General features: G+C 43.9%; 1 protein-coding gene across 1 annotated transcript in view; it reads left to right on the top strand.

Annotated features, from left to right (window-relative positions):
* Nucleotides 1–24,631, top strand: part of LOC126481703 (epithelial discoidin domain-containing receptor 1-like) — an 833,514-nt gene that overhangs the window by 513,090 nt on the left and 295,793 nt on the right. The window lies entirely within an intron of this gene.

Below are 24,631 nucleotides of genomic sequence, written 5' to 3' on the forward strand. Positions count from 1 at the left end.
CAAAAGCGAGCAAAAATTGTCACACCAAATTCGTAATAAAGTGAAATGAATTATTGGAGAGGTCGAAACACCTGTGTTCGTGTTACATTTACTGTGGAAGCCTCCTTCACAGTTGAGAAGGTAGACCAATTACACATGTAAAGTAATTAATACCTTGCAACAAAAAGTCATGTGTCATATAACATCCAGGAATAAATCGAGGCCGGCCGCGGTGGCCGTGCGGTTCTAGGCACTTCAGTCCGGAACCGCGTGACTGCTACGGTCGCAGGTTCGAATCCTGCCTCGGGCATGGATGTGTGTGATGTCCTTACGTTAGTTCGGTTTAAGTAGCTCTAAGTTCTAGGGGACTGATGACCTCAGACGTTGAGTCCCATAGTGCTCAGAGCCATTTGAACCATTTGAATAAATGGAGGAATAATTAAGCTCATCCATGACTTAACAAAGCTACTGGTATAATACAAAAAGCTCCAGACGGTAAACACAAGATTACGTCACCACCCAGCATGGCAGAGAATGCTCTGCTGTCTGTGTGTATGATCACACACCCATGCAAGAACCATGTCTAGGCGAGATTCATAAATCGCGGTGACTTCAGTGTATTTATTTTCTTTGAATAAATTTCATTTCTGTTCGTCTCATTGCATATTTATCTCAGTTACCTTGCGTACCACACTGTAGCAGTTATTTCTATGTACGGTCCAAGTTTCATCGAGCTATGTTACTTGCCAGTGGACATCGTGCGAAAGTTAATTTCGTCCCTAGATTTTACACACCAATACACATAAAATAATTGGAGCAAGAATTTCAAAATTGTGTAATAATTTTGTACTTGGGGCAAGAATGAGTTAGAAAACATTTAATTCAGTTATTACGAACGCACATATATCATAAAATTTAGGTGCTGTACAGCTTTTAAAAGACGTATAATAGAAGATCAAACTGTACGTAAATATTTCTGAGGGAGAGCTTTCTAATAGTTCGAAGTTTAAAGACACATGTGCATGTTGTCTAATGTTATGGCCTGCTCTCAGCTGCTAGAGCTGGTGGTGACAGTGGCGTAATATATACATAAACATTCCAGTATAGTCATTACATTTTTCATGGTGTGAATGTAATGGATTTAGCAACGGTAGGTGACCTTTTCGGAATGCTTGACTCTGTGTGTATCATTTTTGGGTGAAACTCCAAAGAGAAAACCTGCTATTGACAACAGCCGCAACTTGGCCATCTTGGCAGGGTAGAAACTGTGACGTTCCACTTCATTATTTAGCTACTTAAATAAAGATATTCACGATGAGCTGCCTCCTTCTCCACCACCGCCTCTGAAATGAATCGGTTCGTCAGCTTCACTGTAGGAGTTACACACTATCTTGTATGAGGGACATCTGCAGCCATAAATAGACACTTTGAATAATAACCGCTTTGCTGTCTTTGCAAATAATTTATTTAACGAGCGGTTTCGTATCTTGAAAGTACATAAACAGGTTTGATCTGTTAAAGTAGTAAAAGTGTTCATTTGTGATGTGTTATACACTGACGGAAAACAAGTCGCGACTCCAATAAGGAGCTGTAGACACAAACGAAAGTTGGTAGCCGTGTTTTTACATCTTAAAGATGACGCCTATTCAAATTTCGCGCTAGTAGCACCACTATGAGGATGCAAATCAGGTTTGCCTTAAATACACGCTGTAGCGTTCGTTAGAGTCAGTTGCCTTTCAGATTGGACGTTGCGTGGGGGCTTAATTATATAAATATGAAATGCAAATACTTTTTTTTAATTTTTTGTAGCTAACTGTCCGGTTACGCAGTCTCGTAAACGGTTGGCCCTGTCTGGTATTAGTACGCAATCTGACTGCATAGAACAACAACAAAGAATGAAAGAAAATTTCCGTTAACACAATTAATTAATTAAGTCCCCAGCAACTATAAAACGTACGAAACCAAAGCACAAGTGTAACTGTTCTGTGTGTGGAAGTGTGATTCAACGTACACATCTGGCACGGTTCTTCTTCAATAAGGCAAGAAATTTTAAATACCATGTATACTGAAGTAATTAAAAAAAATAGAAATACTATAATTGCGTAAGGAAACCAGAATTGCACTCTAATACAAGAACACAAGCCAGATGCTTTGTTGACTGAACCTGTAATGACGCATTATTTAAGACATTGAAATAATGAAAAAAAAGGGAATTTTTTTACCTTCATATATATTGACGAAAAGCACTCTGATCATTACAACATCTCCATTCGAACAACATCTGCTGTCTAGCCCATCAAACAACTGCATACAACATGGCCACAAATAGCACAGCTATCAATATCCTCTCAGCAAGATCTGCGCAAGCACTCACTACGACGACATCTCAACAACGACTTGACTCCTACTACCTCTCAACAAGCACTGACTACTGCCACATCTCGACAAGCACTGCCAGTGGAGGCGGCGGAATAAAACTCTTTGGCGCAATCTCTGGCGCTGTGGCTCAGTGTAGCCACCTTTCAAAGTGTGAAAGTTGTTTGCTTGTCGGTGCCAGTGACGGCTGTGTGTTGGATAGGAGGAGGCCAGTTGGGGACCTGCAACCAACCTCTCCGCCTGCCAGACACTCTGGACCCGCACCTTGAGTTATCGCTGGGATGCGATTTCGTATGACAGCGGGAGCACTCTCGTGGTTATCATACACTCCCTGACTCCACGTTTGTACGTCTGTTGTGCTGCCATTCATGAACAGCTCTCCAGGAGGTGTTTTTCAACAGGATAACGCTCGTACACATACCACTGCTGTAACCCAACATGCTCTACACAGTGTCGACATGTTGGCCTGGCCTGCTCGATGACCAAGTCTTTTTCCCGTCGAGCACGTGTGACACATCATCGAACGGCAACTCCAGCGTCATCCATAACCAGCATTAACCGTTCCTCTATGACCGACCAATGCAACAAGCATGGAACTCCATCCCACAGACAGACACCTGGCACCTGTACAACACAACGCATGCACGTTTTCACGCTTGCATTCAACATTCTGGCGGTTACTGTGGTGTCACCGCCAGACACCACACTTGCTAGGTGGTAGCCTTTAAATCGGCCGCGGTCCGTTTGTATACGTCGGACCCGCGTGTCGCCACTATCAGTGATTGCAGACCAAGCGCCGCCACACGGCATGTCTAGAGAGACGTCCTAGCACTCGCCCCAGTTGTACAGCCGACTTTGCTAGCGATGGTTCACTGACAAATTACACTCTCATTTGCCGAGACGATATTTAGCATTTGCTACGACCTAGAAAGGCGCCATTATCATTTGCTATTTATCTTGTGATGCATGTACCGTCAGACCGATGTTCACCAATTATGGATTAAAGTTAAGTATTCCAGAAGCTACGTACTTTTTTTACTAGGCTCAACTCCTTTAACTGTTCCAGACCTCACGCCAGCCTGCGTGAGCTTAAACGCGTACTTTTCGGCTATCTCATAGTGGCTTGGCTGTCTTGCCAAGTCACAACAGTTACACCTATCACTAATGTACCAGCATTTCACCTTTCCAATGTCTTATCTCTCGCTTTCAGCAACCTGTTATCTCGCAATGTTAATCACTTACATATGCTACCTATACAAATGTATTCCCGCCATTTCATTACCCTACATTAATTATTTTTGCTGTTTGTGTATTTTCCGTCAATGTAATTGCAGTAAACAGTGAGAAATAGAACAGATACATGCTAAATCATGATATTAAACTTGCGAAATGGACGGGAGTAAATATTCCTTGTCTATGAATAAATGACGCAATTATCAATTCGTCAGGTAAGCATAAAGCATCTACACCTATGTCTACATCTACATGGATGCTCCGCAAATCACACTCAAGTGCCTGGCAGACGGTTCATCGAAGAATCATCACAACAATTCTCTAGTATTCCACTGTCGAATAGAGCGCGGAAAAAACGAGCACTTATGTCTTTCCGTGCGAGCTCTAGTTTCCCTTACTTTATTATGACGATCGCTCCCCCCTATGTGAGTCGGCGTCAACAAAATATTTTCGCATCGGAGGAGAAAGTTGGTGACTGAATGCCATGAGAAGATCCCGCCGTAATGAAAAACGCCTTTGTTTTAATGATGTCCAACCCACATCCTTCATCATTTCAGTGACACTCTCCTGTTTAGAGATAATACAAAACGTACTGCTCTTCTTTGAAGTTCCTCCATGTACTCAGTTAATCCTGTCTGGTAAGAATACCGGAACAGAATTCCGAACGAGGACGGATAAGCGTAGTAGGCAGTCTCTTTAGCAGATCTGCCAGTAAAAGGCGGGCATTATATTGCCTTCCCCAGAAAATTTTTTGTGAGTTCCTTCCAATTTACGTTGTTAGTAATTGTAATTCCTAGGTATTTAGTTGAATTTACGGCCTTCAGATTTGACTGATTTATCGATTAACTACTCCGTAACCGAAGTTTAACGGGTTCCTTTTAGCACTAATGTGGATGAACTCACACTTTTCATTATTTAGGGTCAATTGTCAATTTTCGCACCATACACATATCTTTTCTAAACCGTTTTGTTATTTGTTTTGATCATCTGATGACTTTGCTAGACGATAAACGATAGCATAATCTGCAAATAACCTAAGACGGCTACTCAGATTGCCTCCTAAATCATTTATATAGATAGGGAACAGCAGACGGGCCTATAACACTACCTTGGGGAACGCCAGAAATCATTTTTGTGTTACTCGGTGACTTTCCGTCAGTTATGTGCTACAAACTGTGACCTCTCTGACAGGAAATGACGAATCCAGCCACATAACCGAGACGATATTCCGTAAGCGCACAATTTGATTACAAGCCGCTTGTGAGGTACAGAGTCAAAAAGACTTCCGGAAATCTAGAAATAGGGGATGAATTGAAAATTTCTGGGCAGTAACGCTCAAAAGTTCGTGTGAGTAAAGAGTTAATTGTATCTCACAAAAAAGATGTTTTACAAATACGTAATGAGTTTGTCAGGAGACAGTTGTCTTCGAGGTAATCGTTAATGTTCCAACAGAAAGACTTCCGGAAATCTAGAAATAGGGGATGAATTGAAAATTTCTGGGCAGTAACGCTCAAAAGTTCGTGTGAGTAAAGAGTTAATTGTATCTCACAAAAAAGATGTTTTACAAATACGTAATGAGTTTGTCAGGAGACAGTTGTCTTCGAGGTAATCGTTAATGTTCCAACAGAATATATGTTCCAAAGTCCTGCTGCATATCAAAGTTAATGATATGGGCCAGCAATAAAGAGTGTCCGCACAGTTGCACCCATTCGTAGTGACAATATCATAGACTACCAAGAGATAGCAAAGGTAAAAGGATATCACTGTATTAGGATGCAGGACATCAAGTGCCACGCATGAAACTGTATCATAGTTAAGTACTATTTTGGAACAAACTGTAATAACAGTTACTGGTTAATGAAAGTTCCTGGCAGATTAAAACTGTGTGCCGGACCGAGACTCGAGCTCGGGACCTTTGCCTTTCGCGGGCAAGCGCTCTACCAACTTTTTTTTTTTTTAATCTCATTTTGTTCGTTTTAGTTCGTTGCAACTGCTCGGGGCGGACGTCGCAAGACATCCGTTTGAGTTCGTCATTTATTCATTAACTCAGTTTTTTTATTACAGAGTGCTGCTAACCATCTGACCGAACACGCTGAGCTACCATGCCGGCGACCAACTGAGCTACCTAAGCACACAGTTTTAATCTGCCAGGAAGTTTCATACCAGCGCACACTCCGCTGCAGAGTGAAAATCTCATTCTGGAAATATCCCCCAGGCTGTGGCTAAGCCATGTCTCCGCAGTATGCTTTCTTTCAGGAGTGCTAGTTCTGCAAGGTTCGCAGGAGAGCTTCTGTAAAGTTTGGAAGGTAGGAGACGAGATACTGGCAGAAGTAAAGCTGTGAGGACCGGCTGTGAGTCGTGCTTCGGTAGCTCAGATAATAGAGCACTTGCCAGCGAAAGGCAAAGGCCGTGAGTTCGAGTCTCGGTCGGGCACACAGTTTTAATGTGGCAGGAAGTTTCATATCAGCGCACACTCCGCTGCAGAGTGAAAATCTCATTCTGGAGTTACTAGTTAATGTTTATTTGATGCCATATTTTCGTTCTAGCGCAATTTACCACCTTTTATTGGGCAATAGTAGGAATTACATTTGCTGCTACAGCTGATGGTAGCGGTGATTATTGATGGTAACATACAGCTATGACATTCCCAACTTTATCGCTTCGTAATTTTTATACACTCTGAACTTTACGGTTTAATTTAGCCCCAGTAACCCCCTTAGACACTCCAACTACCTCCTGAAAACAAGTTAAACAGAAAAATTACATGTCCTCCATTCTGCTACCAAATACACTCCTGGAAATGGAAAAAAGAACACATTGACACCGGTGTGTCAGACCCACCATACTTGCTCCGGACACTGCGAGAGGGCTGTACAAGCAATGAACACACGCACGGCACAGCGGACACACCAGGAACCGCGGTGTTGGCCGTCGAATGGCGCTAGCTGCGCAGCATTTGTGCACCGCCGCCGTCAGTGTCAGCCAGTTTGCCGTGGCATACGGAGCTCCATCGCAGTCTTTAACACTGGTAGCAGGCCACGACAGCGTGGACGTGAACCGTATGTGCAGTTGACGGACTTTGAGCGAGGGCGTATAGTGGGCATGAGGGAGGCCGGGTGGACGTACCGCCGAATTGCTCAACACGTGGGGCGTGAGGTCTCCACAGTACATCGATGTTGTCGCCAGTGGTCGGCGGAAGGTGCACGTGCCCGTCGACCTGGGACCGGACCGCAGCGACGCACGGATGCACGCCAAGACCGTAGGATCCTACGCAGTGCCGTAGGGGACCGCACCGCCACTTCCCAGCAAATTAGGGACACTGTTGCTCCTGGGGTATCGGCGAGGACCATTCGCAACCGTCTCCATGAAGCTGGGCTACGGTCCCGCACACCGTTAGGCCGTCTTCCGCTCACGCCCCAACATCGTGCAGCCCACCTCCAGTGGTGTCGCGACAGGCGTGAATGGAGGGACGAATGGAGGCGTGTCGTCTTCAGCGATGAGAGTCGCTTCTGCCTTGGTGCCAATGATGGTCGTATGCATGTTTGGCGCCGTGCAGGTGAGCGCCACAATCAGGACTGCATACGACCGAGGCACACAGGGCCAACACCCGGCATCATGGTGTGAGGAGCGATCTCCTACACTGGCCGTACACCACTGGTGATCGTCGAGGGGACACTGAATAGTGCACGGTACATCCAAACCGTCATCGAACCCATCGTTCTACCATTCCTAGACCGGCAAGGGAACTTGCTGTTCCAACAGGACAATGCACGTCCGCATGTATCCCGTGCCACCCAGCGTGCTCTAGAAGGTGTAAGTCAACTACCCTGGCCAGCAAGATCTCCGGATCTGTCCCCCATTGAGCATGTTTGGGACTGGATGAAGCGTCGTCTCACGCGGTCTGCACGTCCAGCACGAACGCTGGTCCAACTGAGGCGCCAGGTGGAAATGGCATGGCAAGCCGTTCCACAGGACTACATCCAGCATCTCTACGATCGTCTCCATGGGAGAATAGCAGCCTGCATTGCTGCGAAAGGTGGATATACACTGTACTAGTGCCGACATTGTGCATGCTCTGTTGCCTGTGTCTATGTGCCTGTGGTTCTGTCAGTGTGATCATGTGATGTATCTGACCCCAGGAATGTGTCAATAAAGTTTCCCCTTCCTGGGACAGTGAATTCACGGTGTTCTTATTTCAAATTCCAGGAGTGTAGAATTATTTCCTCCCCTTCGTAAATAGTCTATAGAAAATTCACTCCGGCACTGAAGTTTTCACTGCGACGATCGCGTCTTCCCGCTTTCGCCCGTCCAGGTGTAGTGCCTGACCTCTTCCTTCGTGCTGATTCTACCGCCTCTCGCTGCCTTCGTCACTCCCCGTTTCACGCTGTACACGCCAATGGCAGTCTGTCCGACCGACCATATTTAAAGATGGGGTGGGGCCCCTCCACACCCGCACCAACGTGGTGACCAAACCAAAAGTTCTACTGTCACTTCCGTAAACATGTTAGTTATTTAGTACGTGGATCACAGGATGCTGCGCTGTGATGTTATCCGTGCGTCTGGGTAAGACTACTCATTAACACGGTCCATCAGGTGATAGATAGTGGACGAAACGAGAGTGAGGGTAGCGATTTGAAGAGCAGAGGGAAAAAAGTGCCATGGCTCGTGCCGTGGGAAAAAAACCTCTGCGACAGTGGGATGGGTAGTAAGAGCAGTAGTGGCTTACTAGCTGCGATAGTTCATGCAAAGTTGGACTTCTTGGTATGGATATCATGCATCATTACCGTGGCAAGCGATGGCGATGTATCCCAGTTGCTGCAGCCGTTACATTCCTGGAACAATCAAGAACGTTATACAGTAGTGGGAGATCGGCCATAGATCATCTCACTGTGTGGGGGATGTGTGGAGCTTGTCTGCAGGCAGTGTACGGTACGGCTTCTCTGCGTGGTGCCAGTTATTCGGCAGTGTATTCCATCTGGATATCCAGTAATGGCGTCTGATTAACAGGGGCTCGCCTGTACCGTTGTGTTTGCGTGTACTTGGCCATATATGTTAGGTCCTTACAAGTTTTGGTCTTTTATGTTTCCATCTATGGTTGTGGTCGTAGTTCCCCAGATTCAGAATAAACGGGTTCTGCGAATGTCTGGAGTTCCTGTATAGTCTTGAGGTGAGTTTGTGGATTACCTCCGTCAGAGTCTCAAGTCGGTATTCCCGGTGAAGGTCCGCGATGCGTGTGTATCGTGGAGCATTGCTTATGATTTTGAGTACTTTGTTTTGTATGAGCTGCAGACGGCGCAGACGTGTAGGCGCAGCGTATCCCCAGACAGGAGCTGCGTACGTCATCAGGGGTCGGATAAGTATCATGTACATGGACCTCGACACCCTTCTGTTCAGTGTGCTAAGCCTGTTGAGCATAGGATAGAGCTGTTTGAGCCTCGCGCTAGCTCGGTTGGTCATGTGTTGTATGTGGTCCCCCCAGAGTAATTTCCGGTCCAGCCAGACACCGAGGTATTTGACTTTCTCACGGAAACGCATTGGACGTGCATGTAGAGTTATTGGTCTGCAGTAGCGATGTTTGCGCAGTTGCTTCGGTCTTCTAGTGAATAGACCGGTTTCGCACTTGTCGACGTTTACTCTAACACGCCATTTCTGTGTCATCCGCGTAGATTGCCATCGTTGTGTTGTGTGTGGCTGGGAGATCGTTTATGTAAACAGTAGGGGCCCTAGGATGCTTCCCTGGGGTACTCCCGCGTGTATACAGTGTCGTGTTGATTGTTTTCCCTGCACATCAGTGTTGAAACTCCTGTCTGTGAGAATGTGATTCACCTAAAGATGCCACCTATCGCCGCTCAGTGGACGTCCAGTTCCGCTACTGGAGTGCCGATTCCAGTTTTTCTTACCGATGAACAGCAAACAGCACGTGTTGCGGAGGCTCACACACTGCAGTAATTCGCTGAGCTGTCGTTCAGGAGACACTGTTGGTACCTTTCATTCCATTCCATCGTTACGTTACTGATGCAGCAACCGGTTTCCACGATTATATTAAAAATAATAAAGTCATATTGCAAAGTTAGTTTTATTTAAAAATAATGCGTTTCGGCGTGGTTTTTCATCATCAGATTAAGTAATACTGTCAAGCGAAATATAATGCGCCGGATGCCGGCAGCCACAAACACACAAAACCATCTGGATGAAAATCCCGTCGTAGTAATAGACGGCAAATCATCGAGTAAAACTGAAGTGATGTCAGGTGTTCCCCAGGGAAGCGTTCTGGGACATCTGCTGTTCCTGATCTATATAAATGACCTGGGTGACAATCTGAGCAGTTCTCTTAGGTTCGCAGATGATGCTGTAATTTACCGTCTAGTAAGGACATCCGAAGACCAGTATCGGTTGCAAAGCGATTTAGAAAAGATTGCTGTATGGTGTGGCAGGTGGCAGTTGACGCTAAATAACGAAAAGTGTGAGGTGATCCACACGAGTTCCAAAAGAAATCCGTTGGAATTCGATTACTCGATAAATAGTACAGTTGTCAAGGCTGTCAATTCAACTAAGTACCTGGGTGTTAAAATTACGCACAACTTCAGTTGGAAAGACCACAGAGAAAATATTGTGGGGAAGGCGAGCCAAAGGTCGCGTTTCATTGGCAGGACACTTAGAAGATGCAACAAGTCCACTAAAGAGACAGCTTACACTACACTCGTTCGTCCTCTGTTAGAATATTGCTGCGCGGTGTGGGATCCTTACCAGGTGGGATTGACGAAGGACATCGAAAGGGTGCAAAAAAGGGCCGCTCGTTTTGTATTATCACGTAACAGGGGAGAGAGTGTGGCAGATATGATACGCGAGTTGGGATGGTAGTCATTAAAGCAAAGACGTTTTTCGTCGCGGCGAGATCTATTTACGAAATTTCCGTCACCAACTTTCTCTTCCGAATGCTAAAATATTTTGTTGAGCCCAGCCTACATAGGTAGGAATGATCATCAAAATAAAATAAGAGAAATCAGAGCTCGAACAGAAAGGTTTAGGTTTTCGTTTTTCCCGCGCGCTGTTCGGGAGTGGAATGGTAGAGAGATAATATGATTGTGGTTCTATGAACCCTCTGCCAAGCACTTAAATGTGAATTGCAGAGTAATCATGTAGATTTAGATGTAGATCATAGCTAAAAGGAACAGTTCAAAGGCGACCACAGTTACTTTCAATCGATTACATCACTTGTTGCAAAGGAAAACGTAACAATGGACGCGAAGAAGGAAAGATTTTCCACATTGTTGTTCATTAAATTTGCGGCATCATGAAGACGGCCTACGGGAGAGTCAGATTGTCATCATGTGCACCAAATGCTTGGATATGAAAAGCGTTATGTTTTCAGCTCAACTGCACAACGAAGGTCTGTGTGAAGCTGTATACATTCTCTAACCAACGAAAGATTATGCAGTGGGTCTCTGATTCATAAATCGGATTCTATAAAATCATGCTATGCCTCATTTAAGACGGCGAAACGCCTGGCAACAATTGTCTAAACGCGGGAGTGGCAGAACCGTAATACACTAAAAAAAGAGAAAAAGACGCACTACGAAGGAAGTATCCTAATAGGACGGAAATCAGTAGATTCGTGTACGCGTACACACAAATAAATGCTCACAATTGCCGAAAAAATCGATGACTTGTTTTAGAGACAGAGCTTTACAACTTGAGCAAGTAAGTAACGCGCTTATGCACACACGTGAACAGTACCACACATCTAGAGCACCACACAGTGTGGGCACGGCGGTCACTGGTTGCGGCTTCCCTATACATGGCGGCAGACATCGGTAGTGGTGGCACAACGAAAACGCTGGAAGAAGTTGCGGAAATATTTCGTCTCCTCAGAATAGTGCCGGTTTGCCCACAGCATGACGGCATACTTGTTCTTATTTATTGTCTCCGACCACAACGAAAGTTGCCAGATTTTATTCGACATCGCCAATCTGGCCCTGCGCCTGGTGTTACGGTATGGGATACCACGGAGAACATGACACGATCAGCTCTGGTTCGCAGTACTAGTAATTTGGACAACAGCCGCTACATTTCCAACGTGTGTGAGGGCTGTTCCCTATCTTCGAGGTCTCCATAACGTTACGTTACAACAAGATAATACGAGCCCGCATGTCGTCCGTTCTCTCCTGATCTACCTGGATGCAGAGGTTTGTTCGGCTGTTGGCCTGGCCAGCACGTTATTCAGCTCTTGCACCCACTGGAAACGCCTGATCATGGGCTGTCGAGACACGGCACGCCACATCACTCGCCAGCTACAGTGACTGATGAGCTCTACCATAGAGTTGTAGCAACTCACGCTTCCAAGCCTTCCCAGAAATTACGATAGAGTACGCCAGCTACGAGGCCGAACCTGTCATGTGTTGCTTACTGTTCGCCAAGACGACTTCCGCCTTCATGACTGCTACCTGTCTGGCCTTCCCAGAAATTACGTTACAGTACGCCAGCCACTAGGCCGAACCTGTCATGTGCTGTTACCGTTCGCCAAGACGACTTCCGTCTTCGTGACTGCTACCTGTCCGGTCTGTTGCACTCGGTCACTGTTGAGCTGCCAACCCCGCAACCACTGATGGCCGTACTTGGAGACTTCTATCTGCGGCTTGTTGAGCCGAATAGATGGCGTTTTGGGGGGACCGTTCACCTGTCACAGTATTCGGAAGGGAAGCTAACCACTGCTGCCCCTGCCTGACTGGTGCCTGCAAGCAGTCATTGACATCCCCGATCTGCCTTGGAGGAAGGGCTATGCCGTTGTTCGTCTCCCTGCCATGCAGAACAGCTGAGAGGCTACCCGAGAACACCCCTCCCATGCCCACGACAGTGCCCTGCTAATGCGAACACGCAGTCGCCGTCTTGGGCAGTAGTGGCCGCTGTATGGGCTACGCCAGCCTCCAGCGACACCTGCCGCACGCCTGTCGCGTTTTCGAAGATTGCTGAGACAGTGTCAGCACGTACTGAGGCCGTGCGATGCACTACCACAAAGAAGAATACGCAGTTGTGAACTTTAAAGTAATAAATTCTAGTTCCGCCAATGTTGTATCATTAGTGCCCAGCGTACCGACTTGCTGCTCCACCGCACTCCACCCTCCGCCATCAACAGCAGGGGTCTACACCGCGAAAGAAGGCGCCGTTTGTTTTCACTAAGAGTCGTGATTTAGGGGTGAGAATGACACCCGACGTATATACTGCGTAACGTACGGAAAACGCGAAACGACTCACCTGTACGCGAGATACGTGATAGTGGACAATCAAAGCAGAGAAATCAGCCACGCCAAACCTATGGACCTCTCGCGTCGTCTTGACTGTTCTTTGAATCGTCTAAGTTGCGAGCACCAGTCCCTTCGACGTGTTGCACTGCTTGATGCCGATGCCATGGACACATCCCACAACGTAACGTGCTTCAGAGTGAAGGTCTCAGACAGACCCCTTTATTAGCATTCTTGAAAGTGACTTATCGTATTAAACATACTCCACAGTCGGTTCGAAGAGGTGAGACAATTAACTCAGTTCCTTTTATGACCGATGCACTGACGCAGGTAACACTTTTATAGAACGGCAACATTTCTCACGTGAACTCACGCATAGCTACTTTGGATCCATACCACGGTAGTGCGAAGCAGTGACGAACTTTCGTGACGAACTTTATCTGAAGAGGTGACAGATCGCCGGGATTAATACAGAACTACTAGAGCAAATGGTTCAAATGGCTCTGATCACTATGGGACTCAACTTCTGAGGTCATCAGTCCCCTAAAACTTAGAACTACTTAAACCTAACTAACCTAAGGACATCACACACATCCATGCCCGAGGCAGGATTCGAACCTGCGACCGTAGCGGTGTCGCGGTTCCAGACTATAGCCCCTAGAACCACTCGGCCACTTTGGCCGGCCTACTAGAGCAAGTCGAAGTATTTAGAGTCAGGTGGTTTTAGCACACGTTAAGGGTGGAACCAACGAGAACAACTTGAGTCAATACGGGGAGAGACGTGATGGGACTCGGCCGGCACAACGACGAACAATACGCTGGACAGACGGAACAAAGGAGGACACTGCAGCGGGAAGAGATGATGGCGTCATCAACAGTAGGATCTGTCCACACAGGGAGGCTTGTAGACTGCACCTGAAAAATGGGAGCTGTTAAATCATGATGATGATGATGATGATGATGATAGGTCATCACTTACGCTTGTTTTATTTCTTTATGTTCTCTTTCAGGTGTTTCCTTCTCGCACTCATATGAACAAATATTAAAGAAATTGAATGTCACTAAAGTTTACTCTATTTCTTCCGCTGCATTTGGGACACTTCACCTATGTAACTTGAACTGAAGATATATAACAAGATCGCGAAAAGTTGCTACTCACCATATACCGGAGATGCTGAGTCGCAGATAGAAACAACAAAATTTTCACAAATTGCTATATTCCATCCTGGATTTTCCTTTGTTTGAACTGAAGATACGTATGTTTCTCACTACTCAGTTTGATTTACAAAGTTGAAGTGTAAATAACCCAAATGCAGCTGAAGAAATACTGCATAACGGCAAAAACTGTAAAGTGCGTATGTGAAACGAGGTCTTTCGCCGTCAGCCGCTGCTAGCAAGGAGGGAAGAAGCAGTGGTTTGGAGAACATGTAAAGAAACACCGTCAGTAATTTGCACTCCAAATTTACAAACAAAACGCTGTTTTTAATCCAAAACAACCAAAGATGTAAAAATATGCATATCCAATATACAGAATAAGCACGGAAGATGCTTTATAAATAAAAGCGAAACGCGTCTGGTGTTAAGTTCTCTTTAACTAAATTGCAGTAGGGTTGTAACTACAGCGACGCTGTACTATTGTACATATAATAATTTTTTTTTATTTTTCGATAAATTAGTGTAATCGATGTTCTGATTTCATTTTTTTTTCATGCCATTATGTTAAAGAAACTGTAAGCAATTTTCGATGTGAATATTAATGTTTATGTCAAATTTCAAGCAATATTGTAATAGAATTGAAGTGTAACAAATGTTGTAACTGTTGTAAGATGTTAAAGTTGTAATTGTGCGTCTGGTCCATACGTAGGCAATGTATTAGGATATGTAGAATGCAAAACCTCGGGTGAATACCCGGCTTGTAAGGGAGCGGTAAAAGGTGGATGGCAGGCGAGCGCGGGAAAATGCACACGGGCGCTGCACGGCATAACGGGCTCAGCAGTAGTAGTCGGAGTTGGGCATTGGTCTGAGCAACACGTTCTGGATCAGGGAGGCTCTCCTGGAAGACGTAGTTTCATTGAGCCTCGGATATGCCGTTCCCACGCCTATACAGCATGGCAAAATTCCATAGGCACTAAATGGAAAAGTATTGCGACGCTATGAAGAAGTAAAGTGCCGATACATCAAGAGCCATTGCTGTGGTTGTATGTGTGCTCTGTGCCTCGCCATCTCGCCGCCCGCCAACCGTCACATCGATACAAACAGGTTGAATCTTTTAGTACTGTATTCATGTGGACCAGTGTTACTTTTGTTCCATACTGTTCAATAACAACTTAAATTTTACCAGAACAGTCCTATCATTTAATTATCCTCACAACTAACCTAGACAGGGTCCTTTCCAAATGTTGCGCAATCCGAGTGTCCCGAAATGAAGAATTAAAGTTTATGTTAATAATAACTACCTGCAGACCTAGCTATGTTAGAATGATGTTTAAAGAACTTTTTTTGTTAATGAACTAATAGACGAATAACAAAGGTCTGACAAAGTTGGAAGATAATTTTGATATTGATTTAGTAATGAAGCTTAATTATTTCGAGACAGATATAATGGTATTTAAATGAGTAGGAAATAAGACAAAAGAGTAGTAAATCATATATTGGAAATCTTGAGGGCATAATGATTTCAGTAATTAATTGTTTTAATACAATGATCATAACAGTTTCAGGGTCCCCCCCCTTTTTATTCATTTGAATTCTGAAGTGTTCTAAACTGATTTGACCAGCAAAGTCAAAGCCAAAATAGAAACCAAAATTTATCAGTGTTTTACCTTTATCAAAATTGACATTGTGTGTGTGTGTTTCGAAAGTGCTGTTTCTAGGGTAACCTATGCCCGATTTTAATCAGATCAATAGACAGTATGAAGTTATGTAGTATACATTATGGTTTTTCCATATCAGTACAGAACGTGAAACTATCAGTTCAATAGATTTTCTGGTTCTAAAATTCTACTATATTATGGAGTGTTACTACTTGTTGCTTTGCACGAATATCTGCCAACTTGTACAGGGAAGAAACTCAGTTAATGCCTAATTAGGCTGGCGACCGTATTATTAACAAATTGGTAGCATCTTCTGTGTCTTTTTTTTGTCCGTCCTGACGTGTCGTTGCATTTCGGACTTGCTTGACGTATCATTGTTATTACAGAGTGGGTGTAAGTCTGATTTGCCTCCATTCAGGTACACGCGGTCAATATCTATACAAAAATCCTGTCTCGTAAGGTAAACCCCACTCACTTACCATAGTACAGGCTTTAAAGAGTATTGTGTGCCCCACGCGCACGTTACAAGGTCAAGACGGAAAGCCAGTAATAACTGTAATACGTCATTTTGTCCGTAATGTTTTGACGTGAGCATTTCAAGTATACATTTCATTTTACTTCTTTACACTTGCTCATGTCCTCACAGCTTTTAAAGTGAAGAACGTTTTCGACAAACATAGACTTCTAACGTTGTATCTTGTCTGCCCCACAAGACGTGCCCCTGTGTTATGAGCGAGGGCAATAAGCTGTTCGTTATTCTCGCACTAGGTAGGTTATCATTGAAGTCAACCACTGTAGCAAACTTTACAAACCAACTACCAGTCAGGACAAAGTACTGTGTTAGAGAGAACGCAGAGCGACCTGTGCTTGTCTCGGGGACTCGGTTACGCTGCACTAACGGCGCCCCGTGTTCCCCGGTCTGTGGGCGACAAACGCCGTGCATAAGAAACATTCTTCTGCAAAGTTAGCCCGCAGTTTTCGTCGTACACGGCCAGCACCTCGGCTGTTCCGCATTTGAATAACAAATTTTGGCCGTACTTGGTGCCGGAAACTTCCAAAGAATGAAATGCATATTACGCATTAGCGCAGGGCCCACGTCTCGTTACTTCCACATTCTGGAAGAAATTCTTGGCATCGCGCAGTAAAATGTTGTAAAAATCGTATTTCAGTATTTTAACCATAAACTACTTTTCGTGGTCTGCTGCGGTTCATTCTGCGGGATTGCAGTTAAATATGTTTCTTGCCATAAAAGTGATTAACTGTTGTCTGTTTCTCAGTTACTTGTATGCTAACCTATAAGCGTATGATGTCTTCTGTGTTACTTACGACAGGGACGTGGGAAGAAATAACAAAAGGCCATGAACAGCAAGCTTGTCCTAAATTTCGTTTATCACGAAGCGGACAGTGCCGTATGGTAGTAATTTGGAACTCAGATTATGATCAATAATTCACTATCCTTGTAATGAAACATCAGTTGTTTCCAGGAACAACTCAATACACAGCTAACAAATCCCTATATACCGCCCTTTCAAGAAGGAAAATTACTAATAGTTGGTGAAGTTGCTTGCCCTAAAACACTGTCCAATATACAGGGTGTCCATAAAGTCCCTTTACAACTTCAAAATTTTATTACAACTGCAGTTGTTCAAAGATTTTAACAACATTTCTTTTATTGTAATCAGTGTTTATAAAAGTTTTTGTGACAGTGTTTAATAGACCTCTATATGGGCGCCTTTAGTTGCACGAAGCACATCAAGACGGTACACGATTTCTTGCCGTGTTCGCTGTAAGCATAGCATCATCAATGGTGGCCATGGCATTACAAATCCTTTGCTAAAGTCAGCAATGTACCGTATCTGTGTTTGATGCACTATATGTTTTACATATCCCCACAAAAAAGTCCAAGGGAGTGATATCCGGCGAACGCGGTGGCCAAGGAATTGGCCCATCCCTGCCTGGAAATGTTTCATTGAGGAACCGACGGACAAGCAGTCCCCAATGTGATTGTACACCATCTTGCTGGAAAATGATAGTTGGTTGTAAGTCAATCCATTGTCGTGTTACATATTCGGTCAGAAGGCCGAGGTAAACATCTGCAGTAATAGTTGACTCGTTGAGGAAAAATGGACCAATTATTCGGTTGCACATGATTCCACACCACGCATTAACTTTTGGACTATCCCGGTGAAGCTCCCTAGTCGCATGGGGGTGTTCAGGTCCCCATATTCTCACATTGTGTCTGTTTAATGCCCCAGAAACATGAAAAGTTGCCTCGTCACATAAACAAACTCGCTTGAGGAATGCTTCATCCTCCGGAAGGCGTTCCAGCATGTTGAGTGCAAACTCTGTCCGTTTCGGCTTGTCATTTGGCTCAAGTGTCTGTAACAGTTGCACTTTGTAAGCGTACAACCGTAAGTTCTTGTGGAGGACCTTATGTACAGCTGAAAGTGTGAAAGCTCCCCTTAGAAAAATTTATGAATTACTGTGCTGATAAACCTCTTACGTTATTTGATTTTCAAACAGCTGAGCAGAGCTGAACGTACTCAGACATTTCTCTCTTTACTTATTCTGACCAACACTAAACTGACACACAATATTTTTTGCGGAAAATTTTCAAAAATCCCTACAAAAGAATGGCCCTGACTAACAATAACCTATACCTTTCATGAATCACTTACCTCACAAAAATATTCGTTACTCGAGGTACTGCAATACAACGAGCGCCACTACTGCCAGCTAAATAAAAGATTCAAACTACTGAAGGCACTAACTACTGATTGGCATAGTTAGCAAATGAAAGATTTTGATAGAGAACAAACAATGTATCTACCTTAATAGTGTTAAAAAGTCATAGTATATATATCAGTTCATGACATCCAGTCTTACAAATTTGGTTTTTCTGATGGACACACGTCCAGATCGTCCGCTCTCAAAACTCTGCCATCTCTCTCCCCACATCCACCACTGCTGGCGGCTCACCTCCAACTGCGCAACGCTACGCGCTGTTAACAGCCAACAGCCCAACACTACCATAGCGAATATTCCAACAATTCCAAGCAGCCACAGACTGCACACAGCACAGCCAGTGATTTTCATACAGAGCGCTACGTGACGGTACCAACATAAACTGCCTATTTACAAGTGATAGTTGCAACTGCCTGGCAGAAGTGCGGATGGACTTCGTAGGTGAACGAGTGAAGACGTTTGAAACGCTATCGATGTTTTTCTCGGATGTCCTTGGTCGACCTCTCCTCCCTTTATCCAACACTGTCCCTGTCTCCATAAATTTTTTGTAGCATGCGCGGACTGAAGGACGGGATGATGGATCTCTTCCATACTTCGTTCTGAAGTTTCGTTGAGTCTGAACATCCGCTTTTGTCTCAATAAACCAGGACACACATTGTGCCTTCTCTTGAGGAGTTGCCATTTTATAAGAGGTTCAGTTCCTTCCATCGACAGAGCATCTGAAACACAAAATTTTAGTGTATATAAAAACTTCAGTAAACAGTGATTACAATAAAAGAAATTTTGTTATAGTATTTCAACAACTGCCATTGTAATAAAATTTTGAAGTTGTAAAGGGATTTTATGCACAGCCTGTACATTAGTGCTGCTAATCAGTGTTTACAACAAGGGCCGGAAGGCATACGAAAATATTCTGAGTGCCTCATTTGAATAAGTCAGTCAGAATTATTTAATCCTGGCTCCACGTGACAAAAAAATTCACAGTCCCACACACAAAGTTTAAATTTATCAGCATTGTTCGCACACATAAGTTAATAGAATGTGTGTACCTGGCCGAAAATATTCAGATTCCACAATTCTGCCGCTTTGTCCTGATCGGAAAATCAAGCGAATGGATTCGGCGTAGCTGTACTGCCGACGAACTCCGTGACTCCGTGTCTGTGCCTTGTATACAGGGTGTTACAAAAAGGTACGGCCAAACTTTCAGGAAACATTCCTCACACACAAAGAAAAGATGTTATGTGGACATGTGTCCGGAAACGCTTAATTTCCATGTTAGAGCTCATTTTAGTTTCGTCAGTACGTACTGTACTTCCTCGATTCACCGCCAGTTGGCCCAATTGAAGGAAGGTAATGCTGACTTCACGTCATCAACACAGATTTTCTGTGAACGTTTAGGCAGGCATTGTTGGTGATGTCTTGATTGGGCCCCATGGTCTTCCACCTACGCTCAATGGAGCACGTTATCATGATTTCATTCGGGATACTCTACCTCTGCTGCTAGATCATGTGCCTTTACAAGTACGACACAACATGTGGTTCATGCTCGATGGAGCTCCTGCACATTTCAGTCGAAGTGTTCGTACGCTTCTCAACAACAGATCCGGTGACCGATGGATTGGTAGAGGCGGACCAATTCCATGGCCCCCACGCTCTCCTGACCTCAACCCGCTTGACTTTCATTTATGGGGGCATTTGAAAGCTCTTGTCTACGCAACCCCGGTACCAAATGTAAAGACTCTTCGTGCTCGTATTGTGGACGGCTCTGATACAATACGCAATTCTCCAGGACTGCATCAGCGTATCAGGGATTCCATGCGACGGAGGGTGGATGCATGTATCCTCGCTAACGGAGGACATTTCGAACATTTCCTCTAACAAAATGTTTGAAGTCACGCTGGTACGGTCTGTTGCTGTGTGTTTCCATTCCATGATTAATGTGATTTGAAGAGAAGTAATGGAATGAGCTCTAACATGGAAAGTAAGTGTTTCCGGTCATATGTCAATATAACATCTTTTCTTTATTTGTGTGTGAGGAATGTTTCCTGAAAGTTTGGCCTAACCTTTTTGTAACATCCTGTATGCATGGGGTTGGAGAAAAACGTGCAAACACCGCGAGCAACACACGTCCGAATGTAAGTGCAGATGCTGGCCAAGCGTGCAGGTTCCGCTGTTGTGTTTGACCTGTACGTTGCAAATGGCACTAGTGGTCACAACAGCATTCTGTGTAGTCGAGAGTGAATTATGTCACAGCTAAGCGAATTCGAAACTGCAATAATAGATTAAAAAAAACATGCTGACAGCACACTGTGCATCGGGAATTTTCGTTCTAGTTTAGATATTTTAAGAAACAGCCCAAAATTACTGAATATATCTGTAAATATGTTCGGTCATTTTGCAGTCTGTGAATCGGACATTTTCGTTCTCGTTTAAATATTTTAAAAGTCAGTCCAAAATTAGCGAATATTTCTGAAACTATATTCAGTAATTTTGCACTATTTTTTAAAACACGTAGAAAAGAACGAAAATGTACGATGCACAATGTCCTGACAGTATGTTTATAGCATTTTTATCTATTATTGCGTAACGCATTGTTCTTGCAGAAATGTACTGCTTTAACCAGTCCTTTAAATTCTTATTAATTTTTATTTAATTAATATGGAGAAATAATGTTATACCGTTTTAATGTACTCATCTGTGACTTACACACATGTCACTTGACTACACGGATTTTTCTCTTTCCACATCCTTGTTTTTTACGTTAATTTCACACAATTGTTGACAAACAGCACTTTGCGGCACCAGGTACGTGGGCCTCCACAATATTTCGTTGTTATTTCTGCAACCCATGAGACAAGTGTTTCTAATGTCGCACTTGTGTAAAATCATTATTGTTATTCCCTTTTTGTTCCAACCTATACCGGAGGATGACCTGCAGCACAGATCGAAACAGGTAGTCGGTAAATAAAAAGTTGTGTTCTAGATTGTGTTTATTTATGAGGACGCTCTTTGATTTTTGCTACTTGCACAGACCCCGTAACGGTCAAGCTTCCGCGTAATGAACTAATAAATCGCTGTCCATTACCCCTACGGCCTGAATATTTCCTAAAAAGGCAGATCCCTTGTTTTTTCTTCAGTGGAAATCGTATCTTTCCATCTATAAAACCGTGACAGTTGGAATTTTTATAAGCGAAAATTTTTTTTAATGTAGGAGTTCTATGAGATCTTTCAAACATTCCTGCAGTCGGTGTTATCGGTATGAAGGGCTTCAAACTTACCACAGATTTCTCATCTAAACTGTCTTACGGACTCCTTATCAAAACTCATGCTAGATAATTCTCAGTGAAATGACCAAAATCGAGAGAAACACATTACTGTAAACGTACTACCCCGCTCACAGCGTGGCAGTTTCTCGATTAATTCAATGTATTACTAAGCCTAACTGAAACCGTATACCAAATTTGGTGTTCGTGACTTAAGCTACAGTGGAACTGAATTTCAGACATGCATAAAATGTTAATAATTCGTGCATCGCTCACAAAAGCGGGAAACTCCGGGTTGTGTGGTAGTTAGATACCTTGAAAACAAATCTGTAACCAAAATAAGAGTTCCTCATAGAGTGAGAGAAGTAGATTAGTGAGGACGCCAGTAGCTGCTCACAGCCGGGCTTGGTGGCCGGAGAACTCGTACTTCCATGAAAACGACCAAACAGACCTTCTGTTCTCACAGCTCCTCTTTCAACATATTGTAGTTTAGGAGACATGGACATAGTTGAGTAGAAATATTGTCCTTAAATCAGTATTTTTGCAGAGCTTTAACTGTCTCTCAATAGTGGGTTCACTTGGTTGAAAGAAACGCAGCGATCGAGCTCATGTCTCCCAGATCCAGAGTCGGCTTCTCAGACCCAGTTACATGAAAACACTGTGTTTACAACATGTCTCCCACATCCTGAACCGTAACTGTTCACAAGTCCTCTCGATTCTAGATGGACGCGGTTGACGAAACCACTGTGATTAGAATACATCTCTCCCATATCTTGTCTTACGTTTGTTTTGTTTATCTCCATCGCCCCCTGTGTCCGAAAGATTACAAAAAAAAAAGAAGCAACTACGCCATCTTTTACCAAGTCGGTGCAACACGTCATCTGTAGTTTGCGCAGCCATCAAATGCCTCTTTAAAGTAGCGGTGTTTAAGTGCTGTCACGTAGAGGGCATGTATTCAGAACATAGCAGATTTCATTTTAGATCGCGTGCGCCGTTGGCGCAAAAGCGCACGCTATCACGATTCTCCAGAACTTCTTCCAGATGTTTGCCTTTCATAACAGGTAGAAGCCCTGCCAGCGAAATGAGTTTTATCAGTTCTTCGATTGTGCGAGTTGAAAAAAATTGCTTGTGTAGGAGGCAGCTTCGAGCTTGAAGCGCTGTAGTACGAGAAATAGCGTATTGTTCCAGTGGCACTTAACCGTTATTGTGGATACTGTATTGAATACTTCAGTTTATGGTACATTTTAGTACTGACTGTTAGATCTGAATCCATGTGGCTTTTGGCTATGGGAATATATAAAGAACGCGTTTATAATTCAGGGATAGGTTCGGTCTCTAACTGATCTGAAGGCCACTATAAAGGAACACGTTGCTCAGACTCCAGATAAACGGTTGTCTTAGAATGTTTAGCCGTGAAATTGCTTTTGCACAGTCCCACACCGACGAGACGGGAATTTTTTTCCGATTTGTAACGTTAGGTTCAAGAAAAGATTGCAGATGAGTGCAGATAGTAATTGTTCCGAAAATAGCTCTTTAACAAAAGTTATAATTAACGTGAAAAAATTGAAAGGCGTTTCATACTCAGAAAAGCCTGCCCGCTTAGCCTTGCGGTCTAACGCACTGCTTTCCGGGCGGGAAGGCGTGCCGGTCCTCGTGAAACTTCTCCTTTGAATGTAAAAAAAGACTGTGCTGGGAAACTTCTACGTTATTTGATAGAGAAACAGCTGAGTAAAACTGAACGTACTCTGACAGATTTCTCTTTACTTATTCTCATCATTTCTAAACTGACACACAATTTTTTAGCGCAACGCAATCTGACTTTTAATAATCCCTACAAAAGAACAGTCCTGACTAACAATAACCTATACCCTTCATGAATTACTTACCTCACAAAAATCTTCGTTACTCGAACTACTGCAACACAGCGAGCGTCAATACTGCCAGCTAAATAAAAGATTCTAACTACTGAAGGCACGGACTACTAATAGGCATATAGTTATCAAATGAAAGATTTTGATAGAGAACAAACAATATATTTATCTTAATAGTGTTCAAAAGTCATTATACAGGGTGAGTCACCTAACATTACCGCTGGATATATTTCGTAAACCACATCAAATACTGACGAATCGATTCCACAGACCGAACGTGAGGTGAGGGGCTAGTGTAATTGGTTAATACAAACCATAAAAAAATGCACAGAAGTATGTTTTTTAACACAAACCTACGTTTTTTTAAAATGGAACTCCGTTAGTTTTGTTAGCACATCTGAACATATAAAAAAATACGTAATCAGTGCCGTTTGTTCCATTGTAAAATGTTAATTACATCCGGAGATATTGTAACCTAAAGTTGACGCTTGAGTACCACTCCTCCGCTGTTCGATCGTGTGTATCGGAGAGCACAGAACTACGTAGGGATCCAAAGGGAACGGTGATGGACCTTAGGTACAGAAGAGACTGGAACAGCACATTACGTCCACGTGCTAACACCTTTTTATTGGTCTTTTTCACTGACGCACATGTACATTACCATGAGGGGTGAGGTACACGTACATACGTGGTTTCCGTTTTCAATTACGGAGTGGAATAGAGTGTGTCCCGACATGTCGGGCCAATAGATGTTCAATGTGGTGGCCATCATTTGCTGCACACAATTGCAATGTCTGGCGTAATGAATGTCGTACACGCCGCAGTATATCTGGTGTAATGTCGCCGCAGGCTGCCACAATACGTTGTTTCGTATCCTCTGGGGTTGTAGGCACATCACGGTACACATTCTCCTTTAACGTACCCCACGGAAAGAAGTCCAGAGGTGTAAGATCAGGAGAACGGGCTGGCCAATTTATGCGTCCTCCACGTCCTATGAAACGTCAGTCGAACATCCTGTCAAGGGTCAGCCTAGTGTTAATTGCGGAATGTGCAGGTGCACCATCATGCTGATACCACATACGTCGACGCGTTTCCAGTGGGACATTTTCGAG

This window comes from Schistocerca serialis, chromosome 5, assembly GCF_023864345.2.
Source record: "Schistocerca serialis cubense isolate TAMUIC-IGC-003099 chromosome 5, iqSchSeri2.2, whole genome shotgun sequence".
Lineage (NCBI taxonomy): Eukaryota > Metazoa > Arthropoda > Insecta > Orthoptera > Acrididae > Schistocerca > Schistocerca serialis.